Here is a 14,165-nt window from a genome sequence, read left to right on the forward strand (position 1 = left end):
TTGTAATTAAATCACGTCAAATATGCTACACTCTAAAGCGAGCCCAAGCCACATATCGGATCTTGCCAAGGGGATCATGGTGTGTATGGTTACAAAGTTTATTGGACCTATGTGAAACTAAGGTTATGGAAGACTGTGGGCTGCTTGGGAGGACCAAAAGTCCAAGTACATAGCTTTTGGTTTCACGTTGGTAAGTCTAAGACAGAACAAAGCCAAGTTTCCTTTTCCCTTGCAAACCAACTAGGATACTTAGGAAGAAATAAAAACCCAAAGTTGAATTGCCTACAAGATCACGTTCAGCATAGCGCAGCGCACTACATTAATGAGGAGAGGAGAGATCTTTCCCTTTCAAGTTTACATAGGAAAATGAGGAAGGAAAACAAGGAAGGACGTTCTGGGAACTAACCATGAAAGAGGGTGTTCTGGGCAGTGTCTGCATCCCATTCTTCATGAGGCTAGCAACGTTTTTCAATGTTACACCAAAAGGGAAAGTCATAGCTACGCAAAGGAAATAAAGAACAAAGACTTAGCAAAAATAGAAAGAAGAGAGGAAATCAAAGGAGTCCTTAAGGAAAGCTGGAAAAGAGCCATACGCCTATTAAATTAGAAAGAAGTTAGCATAATAGAAAGGGGGACAACGTGGGAGAAACAACAGAGAGAATGTAGATGATCAAGGCAAGATTGCAGTAGGAAGAGCAAGCTTTCTTTAAGTGCAGGAAACCTTGATTCTTGAAATGAGAATTCTCCTAACCTTCTTGGGATTTCTTCAAGTTTCCCTTAGCCGCTATAAGTATCCTAGCACATTAAGAACCCTAGATTAGCATTCCCAAAACCATCCAAGCATGAGTTGAGTGCTCTCTCACACTAAACTGATAAACTTTTTAGCTTTCACACCATGCTTTACTCAGGCAAGTCTTAACTTATTGCAATTATTCTATCTTTGAATCATTAATTCAATTAAGGTACTTCCTAAGCCATGCCAATTCTTTCGAGGTATCAATGAACCAGGGGAGTTGAGAGTTTCCACCAAAGCCCAAATCCAACTCGATCAAAAGGTCCCCCAACATTGGGACGATCCATATCACCACTTTTCTTACGCAAGTTTTTTACACACATTTTTGTGGAGCCTACTCCGTAATGTATTTCAACGATTTGAACCATTTATCTTTTAGGTCCTTCCACAAAGATCACGTCTCCCATAAATCACCAAATATAAACCCATATGACCATTGGAGTAAGAGTTCAAGGTTTTATTGTAGAATCGTATTTGTCCTTTTTCTTAAACCACGCCAATTCTTTCGAGGTATCGATAAACCAGGGGAGCTGAGAGTTTCCACCAAAGCCCAAATCCAACTCGACCAAAAGGTCCCCCAACATTGGGACGATCCATGACACCACTTTTGTTACGCAATTTTTTTACACAGTTTTGTGGAGCGCAATCCGTAATGTATTTCAATGATTTAACCCACCTATCTTTTAGGTCTTTCCGCCAAGATCATGTCTCCCATAAATCACCAAATATAAACCCATATGACCATTGGAGTAAAGGTTCAAGGTTTTCTTGTAGAATCGTATTTGTCCATTTTCTTCACTACAGATGAATGTCTAAATGGTTTTTTTATTTGTCTAACTTTTGCCAAGGATGATCCATAAATGATTTTCTAAAAGATAGACGGTTCAGATCGTTAAGTTTACATTACACAGTAGGGCCCACAAAAAAGTGTGTCAAATTTTGTGTAAAAAAAGTGGTATCACAAATCCGCCTATTTATATATAAATATAAGTAACGTATTTTAAACACACATAGTATAACAATAAAATGTATTGAATACATGAACATGCAAAATAAATATAGGTAAATTATTTTAATCACACATCTATATTAACAATAAAACGTGCCTAATATATGTAATTGTACATACAATATAATGTACCTACAAAATAAAGAAATGTTATTTGATTCAAAATTATTTTACCTATATTTTACATATAAATATAAGTAAATAATTTTGCAAATGGTTCTTTAATGTAGTGGCCGAAAGCAATTATGTCTATGCACCCTTTGCAAGCTCGATCCTCACAAATCCCCCTCCCTCGTAACAGGTAACAATTTAACCCATTAACGCTACCCTTTGTTAAAAAAAAATACATGCAAAATAATTTACCTACAAAATAAAAGAATGTTATTTGATTCAAAATTAATTTACCTATATTTTACATATAAATACAGATAAATTATTTTTTACACGCATAAATAATAACATTAAAAAGTGCCTAATATATGTAATAGTGCTTGCAAAAAATTTACCTACAAAATAAAAGAATATTAATTGATTCTTTGCCTTTTTATCAAACCTATTTGATTCCAAATAATTGATTGTATAAAGGAAATTTTTTCATACGAAAGATACCTATTAATATTTATGATATGGGTAAATTAATCTATATATCACTAATATTTATGATACAAGATAGGTATAATTTTAATATGGGTTTAGTTGCTTATCATAATTAGGGTGAGTAGTATTTATCGACATAATTAGAGGTTTATAGTATAAGTTGAAAAAATGTTGTGATAATTGGTTATATAATTGTCTACGGGCTTTGGATATACTTTTAAAATGACTGAAAGTATTTTTAAATAAAATGTTTTTGGTTCCAAAAACACTTTAAGTGTTTTCTCCTAGAAGCATCAGTTATGTGCTTCTTTCAAAAAGCACCAGTTATGTGTTTTTTTCTGGAAGCACTTTAAGTGTTTTTCAAGGATTTACTAGCATTTTTTCTAGGAATTGCTTTCAAAAATATCTTCACCAAAAGCATTTTCAGTCATTTTAAAAGCACATCCAAATGAGCTGTAAATATTAAATAAATAAATTATTTGTTGTTAGTGAGAATTAAGATGGTTATCATTATTTGTTTTTAGAGTGAGATTAAGATTGGAGCCTTTTAGCCTTCTTCTTATGTAACTCTTGTAACTCTTTTCTTGTTAATTTGTGTTTAAATCCTTATCCTCGTACACGCGGTGATAAAAGGAGGCACAATGTGCTTCTCCAAAGGTGTATGCCCCTGCATTCAAAAAACCAAGTAGTTAATTTATAAATAAATCAACATTATTACAAAATCTCGTCTCCAAAACAATCTACATAACTAAAGACTAATTCTGTCTCCCTTAAACCAACCACACCCCCACACAGGTATGAAAGTATTGGTACGTCAATTTCAGTACAATTGCCGCAGTACATAAGTTTCGATATGTTGTGTCGGTAAATAAATTTCGATACGATGTGTCAGTACATAAATTCGTTGCGAATGTATTAGTACATAAGTTTTGGTACAACATATCTCAGTACATAACTATAGTACATACATAGGTACGTAACATGCATATACATATATATAGAGAAATTCATGCACAATGAAGAATATATGATAAAATATAGTTCTTTTTTGTTGTGAAACTTAATAATAATTATCAAATAATTTTTTATTGTTATGGGAATCAACATATAACCTACACATAAAAAGCTCAATAATTATTACAATCCAATTAATATTTGAATGTTACAATTAAATGCCAAGGATTAAAGTTAGTTTTTAATCTTATGCACGGTTTAATATTAAAAGTAATCTTTTTCAAAAATTGAAATAGAATTTTTTGATTAAGCAAAGTGTGCTGGTGAAAATTGGTAAAATTAATAAATGTTATTATAGATTCATAGTCAAAATGTGTAAGTGTAACTATTCCTTGTATTAAAGAAATAAAATCGGTTTCTTTTCAGCTTCAAAATTCATGGTAAGGAATCTAAATCATGATAATTACTCTCAATCCCGAACTAATTAGAAAAAGAGAAATTTTAATTGAACCCATATAACCTCTTTTCACATCCAATTTAAACTTTAAATGTGAATTCTCTTTTTTACCCTATTGCATAATTACCATCAATTACAATATGAATCAACAATAAAACTAAAATTTTTCAATAAACCGACACCGAATAATCAAACCTACCATCACGCAATCTTTATCCTATGTTAATTACGGCTAAAGCTCAAAGAGCTCTCATAGAGGAAAAACAAGCTCTTTTATCAATAGATGGTAATTTGAAGTTTTAAATCCTCGAATTAAGGTATGAATCGATTTATGCAAGTATTTTTCGCTTGATTTCAATTTATTTTTTTTAAGTTTAGGAACAAAATTCGGTGATTGTAGAGTTTCTTATACTTATGTGCCCTATGAATGTTCCCTTGTATTACATCTTTACTTCTAAACTAAATTCATTTTAGGCATTAGAGAAATTCTTTGGTCCTAACTTGATTAGCTTGTGCAAAACATTAATCTGCCTTGAATTTTGGTGGTCGATTTCGAGGAAGTAAAGTTCAATCTTCAAGCTTGACAAAAGAAGAATTCCAATAGATGCCAAAATCCTTGGATCTAACTCCAAAACAAAGAACATTGATGAATCTAAAATAACTATAACTACCTAAGAAATAATGGGAACTATAGGCCAGGAAGATGACTGACGCTTTTCAAGACCCGTCTCAAATGCAAGTTGAGCAACGCAGCCAACTGGAAGGGGAATGACAGAAACCAAGGCCGAAAGCCAAGCAATGGCCAGGTTAAATAAACAGCAAACAGAAGAGCCATGACCTTGAATCTCGTGGTAAGGAAAGTAGATGTCAAGTATCCTCTTATGCCGGTGATGGGACCCCATCTCTTTGGACTGAACTGCAGATATGGTCCTTGCACTCTATCAATTACAAGCAGGAATGTTGCAAGACCCATATAAAATATGAAAGCAGGCATACGAAAGTACGAGACTTTATGCTTATGCAAATAAAAATATGGGGACATGGATATCAAGAAAACAAGATATGGAATATTCATAAACAAGTAGAAACTTCCCCAAATTATTCAACTTGTCCACAAAAGTCGAACTCCAGAAAGCTTTCATTCTCATAAACAAGTAGAAATTTTACCAAATTATTCATTTGGGATTTTATTTTCTAAATGGGAGTAAAGATAAATTTATACTTTAAATTGGGTTTGTTAGGGTAGTTTAGGTAGTAAATTTGGGTTTAAAGAGATATTAGTTCTTAATTAAAAATAATATGGGTAGAGAGAGTAAGTTGGGTGTAGAAAGATGTTAGATGGGTTTAAATAAAATTTCCCTTAGAAAAATTAAGGTTTGAATTATCTACTCAAATTCTTTTCTTTTTGAATTATCTGTTCAAATTCATTTCAGGCCATGGGGTTTATCCATATAATAAAAAAAACAAAAAGAAAACTTGAAGAGAAACATGTCACCCTGCTAAGAAGAAAAACATGTTGCGACATGATAAGGTAGTCTTTAGAAATTTGGTAAGTAATAGAAAACACCAAAAACTTAAAAGCGAACTTGAAGTTTAAAAGTTACCTACTGTTAGAAAATAAAAGAATCAGGGTCTTAGTTCACTAATTTTTATGGAAGGGGTACCATCGATCCCAGAATGATTTTAACACACAATAAATCCAAAATTGCAACTTACGAATCTACCCGTCGGTGCAACAACCACGAAAAATATGACAAGATGTATCAGGACATAATCCCACATTGAACAATTAAACCAAAACCCTTAAGTCCCCTACACAGCAACACAAACATAAATCACATTCCTCTTTCGCAGTAAATAATCGTAGTTCATCCTTTTAACATATTCATAAGTTGTTCAAATTGAAGCTGAGCCTTTATTGTGGAAAATTCCACAAACTCAAAATTTAGATGAGTAGAGAGCCATGGTATAGTCCAATATACAATTTAGCAAAATATTTGTACAAAGATTGAATAAACATGCAGATCTAAGCATACTCACATTCGCGAAACAGTCGTGAAAGAGCAGGTTGAGGAGCGAGGTTGCCATGTGCGTCTCGTCGTAAATGTAGTGTGGATATGACGCTCGATGATGATCATCTTGTTAGAACACGTTGAGGATTAGGCGTTAGAGGTGTTGTCTGAAGCATTAGCAATAAAGGAGGACGAAATAAGGAAAAATAGGAGAAGAAACCCATGCTTTTGCAACATCTCAAAACCTTCTCAAAAGATTTTGTGTTGTGGAATAGACTGCCCATTTTTTGCTGGTACGTGGTAATATATAACTAGCATGCCCTCTAGACTTAAACGTGGAGCATGAATGAAAATTAATGATCTCAAAGAAGAAAGATACTAAATATGAATACATAAGAAATCGTTTGAGTTATAATTTAATTTCTTTTTCTTTAATTTTTCAATTGCGTGCTTGATGAATATTTTGTTTTGGAATTGGTTTGTCACCTTGCATGATATACCTAGCTAGTTACACCGGCAATCCAAGTCCAACTTGTATAGCATGTTTAGTAATCAAGAGCTAGATTTTGAACTTGTTCTTTTTTTGGGTCTATAGGAGAGGAGAACTTTGAACTTGTCTTGTGCATAGACCAAACTTTTAAATAAAAAAGATAAACTAGCTAAACTCGATTATTATGTGAATATCTTTGTTTGGGGGTGAATTCCTTTCAAGCTAAGCTAATTGTACACTCATAATGTTATTATTAAGTACAATTCATAAGTCAGGGCAAGCCAAAATACAATATTCGCGTGATATAATATAATTCATTGGATACTAACAGACATTGTTGATAAGATGGGATGTGTTGAGTAATTATCTTTTGTATTGGGTATGGATTGTAAGGGAAATGATTACCACACATCTTTTTTTTAATCTTTGTACACATTTATACTAATTGATTTATTCAATATAATGACTAGAAACCAATGTGTATATGTATAAATCATGGTGTGTGGAAATTATATTGCATATCTATATTTGTTTTTCAAACACTTCCACGTATATAGTTAGTCGTGCTCCACGACTGGTCTTTTAAAACTCAATGCTCATGCATGGTTAGTAGGCTACTGTTAAAAAATCCAGTTCCTGACATTTGTGCAACTCCATGACGCAAAATCTTTTCTATAACATTGACTCTACCCAGTATATTTTTATTATAGGATAAAAACAAATAAAAGATCTTGTTTTTGTTGGAAACTAAAAGATTAAAAACAAAACTAAAAATACAATCAAGAGCTAAAACTTTGTGGCGTTTATTACTACGTAATTGCTTTTGCATGTTAGGTGGTAATATACTTTTTAGACATCATTATTTGTAAAATTACATGCATATTAGGTGGCATTGTTATCATGTCTAGTTATTGCATTAAATTAGTTTCATGCTGATCGTGGTCTTCTGTTCTAAATTCTTTTGTAATATGTCGTGCAAATCATGTATTTTAACACGCTTACCTCGATCATACGTAATATCTTGATATTTTAGGTTAGTTTTTTATATGGTTCAATTCATGAAACAAAAACAAAGTACCAGAAACCTTGATGTAGATATGACCGGTTGAACTAATTATAAATGAACTAATACTGGAAGCCTTGTTGCACAAAATTCTTGAAAAATTAGTTTAACAAGAAGAGCACATCCTTTCTTTCGTTCAAGTCATGAAAATAATAGGGCAAGTCAAATTCATGAGTAATGTTTCTTTTTATCTTGGCTTAAATTATCTTTAACTATCATGCTTTTATACGTATGCAACTATGCAAGTAGAAATAAAACAAAGAAAAATGCATTTAGAAACTATTCTATGAAAGCTTCCAAATGAGGTAGAAATAAAACAAAGAAAAATGCATTTAGAAACTATTCTATGAAAGCTTCCAAATGAGGATATTGTAGTTGTGCAAGTCATGAAAGAGTAATTTTTTGTTTCAACTTGCATTATGTGTAATTATCTTGCTATGCACTGTTTGTATATTTCTATTAGTATCCAATTAATTATATTGTTTCTGAGAATATTGTATTTTGATAATGTGCATTGAAAGAAATTCACCCCCAAACAAAAATATTTACATATATAGGGGTGGGCACGGTCTAGTTCCACTCTCAACCCAAAACCGGAATTGAAAATATCAACAGTTTGTGTCACATCCCAGACTCCAACTTCTCGGATATTGTCCGCTTTGACATTCTGGGTCTGGACTATGTCGCAGCCACCCAGCTACCGCACGGTTTTGTTCTTGTGGACCGTAGCCCACAAAAGGCCTCTCTGAAGTTAAAGCTCTGGGCATGGATATATAAGGCCCAAAGACCACGCCCTCACGGGCGATGTGGGATACTACAGTTTGGTTTGGTGTGTTTCTGTTCAAATTTATTATCAAAATTGTACGATTTGGTTGATGAAGGTTCCGGTTCGATTTATACCTGTTTACTGTTCAAACCAATTATTTATATTTTTCCGAACCTTCTACTTTCCCGATTTTTATGCCCATCCTAGCTAGTTTTACTCCTCCCCAATACCGAGCAAGAGCATATGTCATACATACACAAATCTGTGTCAACAAGAAATATAAATTCAACTAATGGTTAACAATTATTTTGCTAAATGTACCCATGCTAATTGTATGTACCCATTCATGTAAAACTTTTTAATCTTAAAATGTACTCATTCTTAAATATACCAATTTGTTATATGTAAAAGGTACCCTTTTTTTATTATATAAAATCTGTTCAATTTTTTTCTAATCCATTTTTAAACTTATGTGGGTACATTCTTTTTTGTTTGATTTTAAAATGTATCCATGTCAAGTTTATTCGAAGAAATTTATTAATGTTATTAAGCCTAATATCTTTTTTCATTTTTTTGTTTGTGATTTTGAAGAATGTACCCATGTTTTGATACAATAATTTTTTTGGTTAATTTTGATGAATGTACCCATGTTTATACACACACACACACACACAATAGTATATTTATATTTAAATATTTTTAATCCCACAAATTATGGTTTTTTTTATTTAAAATCTCATTTATATAAACAACTTAAATTTCTAATTTTTAATTTAAAAAATATAGTAATGTACATAGAAATAAATTATCACATTAATTTCAGGGACCTCGATCAAAAATTAAAAACCAACAAGGTTTCAATCAAAGAATATTCATAACTAAGGACCGCATCCAAAATCTCCCTAAAATAAATTCTAATATTGGTAAATCATTAGAAAAGATCAAGCAAAGCTTATAAGAAAGAAAACCTATGTTTGGAGTATTATGAGATGGAGGCCATGTGTTGGGTTAATGGATGAGGAGAAAAACTGAAGGAAAAAATGAAGAAGAGAAGAACCGAAGAAAATGGGAAAGTGGTGCGGTGCAAAAGAAGAAGAGAGAAAGAGATGAGAAAAAAAAAAACAATAATGCCAGCTTTAAATATTAGGGTTTAGTTATGGCTTTTATTCTGGGACTTAATTAAATTACAATTGGGTCTATATATAAAATGGACTAAGTAAATTAGATATTTATAAAAATAAATAAGCAGTTCGATCCGGTTCTGGCAGTTCTACCAAGATGAAAAAACAGAACCGGAACCGATAAGAATGGTTCGGTCTAGTTCTTGAACCTAAGTTGACTTCTTTTAGTCAACACGGTTTTTCACAGTTTAGTTTGTTGTGATTCAATTCGGTTCCACAGTTTTTATGCCCACTCCTACACATATATAATAACTTAGTCTAGCAAGTTTTTTTTTTTTTTTTTTTTTTTTTTTTTTTTTTGGTCCTTCAAAAGTTTCATTTATACACAAAACAAGTTCAAAGTTCTCCTGTCCTATTATCCTAAAAAAAGTACAAGTTCAAAGTCTAGCTCTTGATTACTAAACCTGTTATACAAGTTGGACTTGGATTGCTAAGTCGCCAGTAGGAAACGGGTAGTCTCTTCTGTTAATGTAGAGAGGGGGAAATTGAAAGAGAATATCAGAATTTCAAGAACTAGAGAGAGAAAGGTTTTAGAGAGAGAAACTGCAGAATTGTTATATTGGTTTTCTTAACCTTCAAGCTATTACAATGATGTATTTATATAGAGAACACACTCTCTAACAAACTAAATAACTAAGGCTGACAATCTTGTGACAAGTGGCACAATCTTAGCCATTGTTTATATCACATGCCCCCTTAAACTCATGATTGCATGATCTAAGCATGAGGTTGAAACAATGAGACCGAAAAAGAGGAGCAGTGAGACCCTTAGTTAAGATATCTGCAAATTGTTCTCGAGATGAGACAAACTGAACAAAAAGTTTCTTCTTAGCAACCCTTTCACGCACAAAGTGCACATCAATCTCAGTTTGCTTCGTGCACTGGTGTTGAACGGGATTAAAGGACAATGCTATGGCAGAAAGATTGTCACAAAAGAGAACATGAGTAGCAGTATACTTGACATACATAAGTTCCAGCAATTGTTAAACCCAGTTAATCTCAGCAGATGTAGTAGACATAACTCTATATTCTGCTTCTGGTGATGAACGAGAAACAGTGTTTTGTTTCTTGATGACTAAGAAATATGATTGTTTCCCAAGAATACAACCAAACCAGTAGTTGATTGCCTATCATTGGGATTACCAGCTCAATCTGTATCACTAAATGCCTTCAGTGTTAAATCTCCTCAAGTATAAAAAATGCCAACAGATAATATCCCCTTTAGATACCTCAAAATCCTCTTAACTGCTGTAAAATGTGATACCATTAGAGATTGCATAAATTGGTAGACTTGATGAACTAAGAATGCAATATCCGGTCGAGTGAATATGAGATACTGTAATACTTCTACTATACTTCTATATACTGTTGGATTGTTGTAGGGAGTACGATCATATTTAATTAACCAATTGTAAGGTAAATAAGGAGTGTCACAAGCCTTACAATCAACCATCTCAACTTTCTGCTACAAATCTTGAATGTATTTGGACTGAGACAGAAATAACCCCTTAGCAGTTTTGGTAACTTGAATTCCCAGAAAATAATGGAGCTCTCCCAAGTGCTTGATGTCAAATTCAAAGGTTAAAGAGTGAATCACATGTTGAACTGAAGTAGAACTGCCAATGATGATAATATCATCGACATAGAGTAAAAGCACCACAATATCACTGCCAACAGTCTTTAACAAATAGAGAAGAATTAGAATATGTGGATTGAAACCCAAGAGAGGGAAGAAAGCTTGAAAATCTGTCATTCAAGGCTCGATGAGCCTATTTCAACCTATACAGTGACTTGTGAAGTTTACAAACTAATTCAGGATGTGCAACATCTCCAAAACCAGGAGGTTAAGCCATATACACTTCTTCATTTAACAATCATTGTAAAAAAGCATTCTTGACATCCAATTGTCTGAGTGTCCAATTAAAGTGGCTGCCAAAGCTAGAACTAGTCTCACAGTGGTTGGTTTAACCACAGGACTAAAGGTTTCACCATAATCCACGCCAGGCTCTTGATGAAACCTCTTTGCAACAAGTCTAGCTTTATGCCTAGCCACTGTCCCATCTGAATTCCCCTTGAGTTTGAAAACCCATTTGCAATCAACAAGATTCTTGTGAGGAAGCAAATGTACAAGACTCCAAATGTGTTGATTATTCAATGCATCAATTTCTTTCTGCATAGCTTTAAACCAAACTAGTTCCTTCATTGCAGATTTATTGCAGGTTCCACCAAGGTTAAATCAACATCACTAGATTCAACTACTTCTGGAACAATTGATAAAACCACTTGAAGTAGATCAAGACTACAGTCAGAGTCCACAGGGAGTTGAGGAGTAAGACTTGTAGTAGCAGTAATGGACTGAAAAGAGATACTCTCTGGTGATGATGGTGAAATGTGAGGTAATGCAGAAGAAACTGATGGTGAGGATATTATTTCAATGGGTAAAGAGTCTGTTGGTGGAGGTGCAACTGTTGGTGAGAATGCTGCCTAGTGTGGTGGTGGTAATGGTGCTATCAGAGATTGAACTAAGACATTGTCCATATTTAGAACTGCAAGTGGTGATAATGACTGAGAGAAAAAAGACATCACATGTTTGCACTTAGGTAATGAAGACAAATGAGTGTAAGGAAATCTAGACTCATCAAACACTACATGTCTAGAAATGTAGAACCTACCCTTTAACACATCAAAACAAATAAATCATTTGTATTTGGACGCATACCCAAGAAAAACACACTCTGTGGTTTTAGCTTGTAACTTTGTCTGAATGTAAGGTCTCAATAGAGGAAAACAAGAACACCAAACACCTTAAGATATGTCAAAACAGGAGGAGTCCTAAAAAGTATTCCAAATGGTGAGCTATTTTTCAAAACTGGTGTAGGCATTCTATTTATAAGATAGACAACAACTTGAAAAGCAAATGTACAGAAAGAAGAAATTAATTTTGCAGATTGTAACAGTGTGACAGTGGTTTCAACAATGTGTCTATGTTTTCTCTTAGCCAAGCTATTTTGTTCTGGGGTATGTGGACAAGACTTATGGTGAATAATCCCTTTACTGTGAAGAAAGATTTGAAGTTTATTGCTACTATATTCCCCATCACCATCAGTTTGCAAAGTCTTAATACAAGCAGAGAATTGAGTTTGCACAAAGGAATGGAAGGTAACAAAAGTTTCAAAGAAATCTGATTTATTAACAAGAGGAAAAAACCAACAATACCTAGTACACTCATCAATAAGAGTCACATAGTACTTGTAACCATCAATGGAATTACATGGAGAAAGACCCCAAAGGTCACTGTGTATAATTTCAAATGGAATTACAAATTTGTGTTCACTAGACTGAAAAGGCAATTTAGTGAACTTGCCCTCTAAACAACTATGACAAAGCATAGGAACAATATCCTTTGTACAAGATAAATGAGACTTATTTAGCATTATAGAGGCAATATTATTTGAAGGGTGCCCTATTCTACTATGCCAGAGATTAGAGCTAACAAGTTATCCAAGTAATGCAGAAGCTTTAGAATTGCCTTGAGAATGAAGTGAATGATGATTGACAAGGGATGGAATAGGGTAAAGTCCATTACTGAATTGTCCTTTGTACAATATCCTCCCTGTGGTTTTGTCTTGAATCCAAAAACAATAAGCATCAAACACGAACCAAAAATTGTTATCAAGGCAAATGTGATGAACTGATAATAAATTGTGAGATAGTCTAGGCACATGGATAATTGAATTCAATTTTAATGGTTGCACAGATGTTTGAATAATGGAGCTACCAATATGTGATATTTTCAAACATTCACCATTGACAATTTGCACTGTCTCATTAGAAGGATAAGGAGATGCCAAAGACAAGTTACTGAGATCTATAGTCATATGATTTGTAGCCCCTGAGTCAGTGAGCCAAATTTATGGCTTATGATGAGGTGTGGTAGCTGAAGATGACTAAGAATAAATTGTATGCATAGCCTGGAATTTCCTTGAGAATGAAGTGAATGATGATTGACAAGGGATGGAATAGGGTAAAGTCCATTACTGAATTGTCCTTTGTACAATATCCTCCCTGTGGTTTTGTCTTGAATCCAAAAACAATAAGCATCAAACACGAACCAAAAATTGTTATCAAGGCAAATGTGATGAACTGATAATAAATTGTGAGATAGTCTAGGCACATGGATAATTGAATTCAATTTTAATGGTTGCACAGATGTTTGAATAATGGAGCTACCAATATGTGATATTTTCAAACATTCACCATTGACAATTTGCACTGTCTCATTAGAAGGATAAGGAGATGCCAAAGACAAGTTACTGAGATCTATAGTCATATGATTTGTAGCCCCTGAGTCAGTGAGCCAAATTTATGGCTTATGATGAGGTGTGGTAGCTGAAGATGACTAAGAATAAATTGTATGCATAGCCTGGAATTTCCTTGAGAATGAAGTGAATGATGATTGACAAGGGATGGAATAGGGTAAAGTCCATTACTGAATTGTCCTTTGTACAATATCCTCCCTGTGGTTTTGTCTTGAATCCAAAAACAATAAGCATCAAACACGAACCAAAAATTGTTATCAAGGCAAATGTGATGAACTGATAATAAATTGTGAGATAGTCTAGGCACATGGATAATTGAATTCAATTTTAATGGTTGCACAGATGTTTGAATAATGGAGCTACCAATATGTGATATTTTCAAACATTCACCATTGGCAATTTGCACTGTCTCATTAGAAGGATAAGGAGATGCCAAAGACAAGTTACTGAGATCTATAGTCATATGATTTGTAGCCCTTGAGTCAGTGAGCCAAATTTATGGCTTATGATGAGGTGTGGTAGCT

The sequence above is a fragment of a genome, unplaced genomic scaffold (assembly GCF_019419815.1).
Source record: "Pyrus x bretschneideri cultivar Hongxiangsu unplaced genomic scaffold, Pyrus_bretschneideri_v1 Contig41, whole genome shotgun sequence".
NCBI classification, from domain to species: domain Eukaryota; kingdom Viridiplantae; phylum Streptophyta; class Magnoliopsida; order Rosales; family Rosaceae; genus Pyrus; species Pyrus x bretschneideri.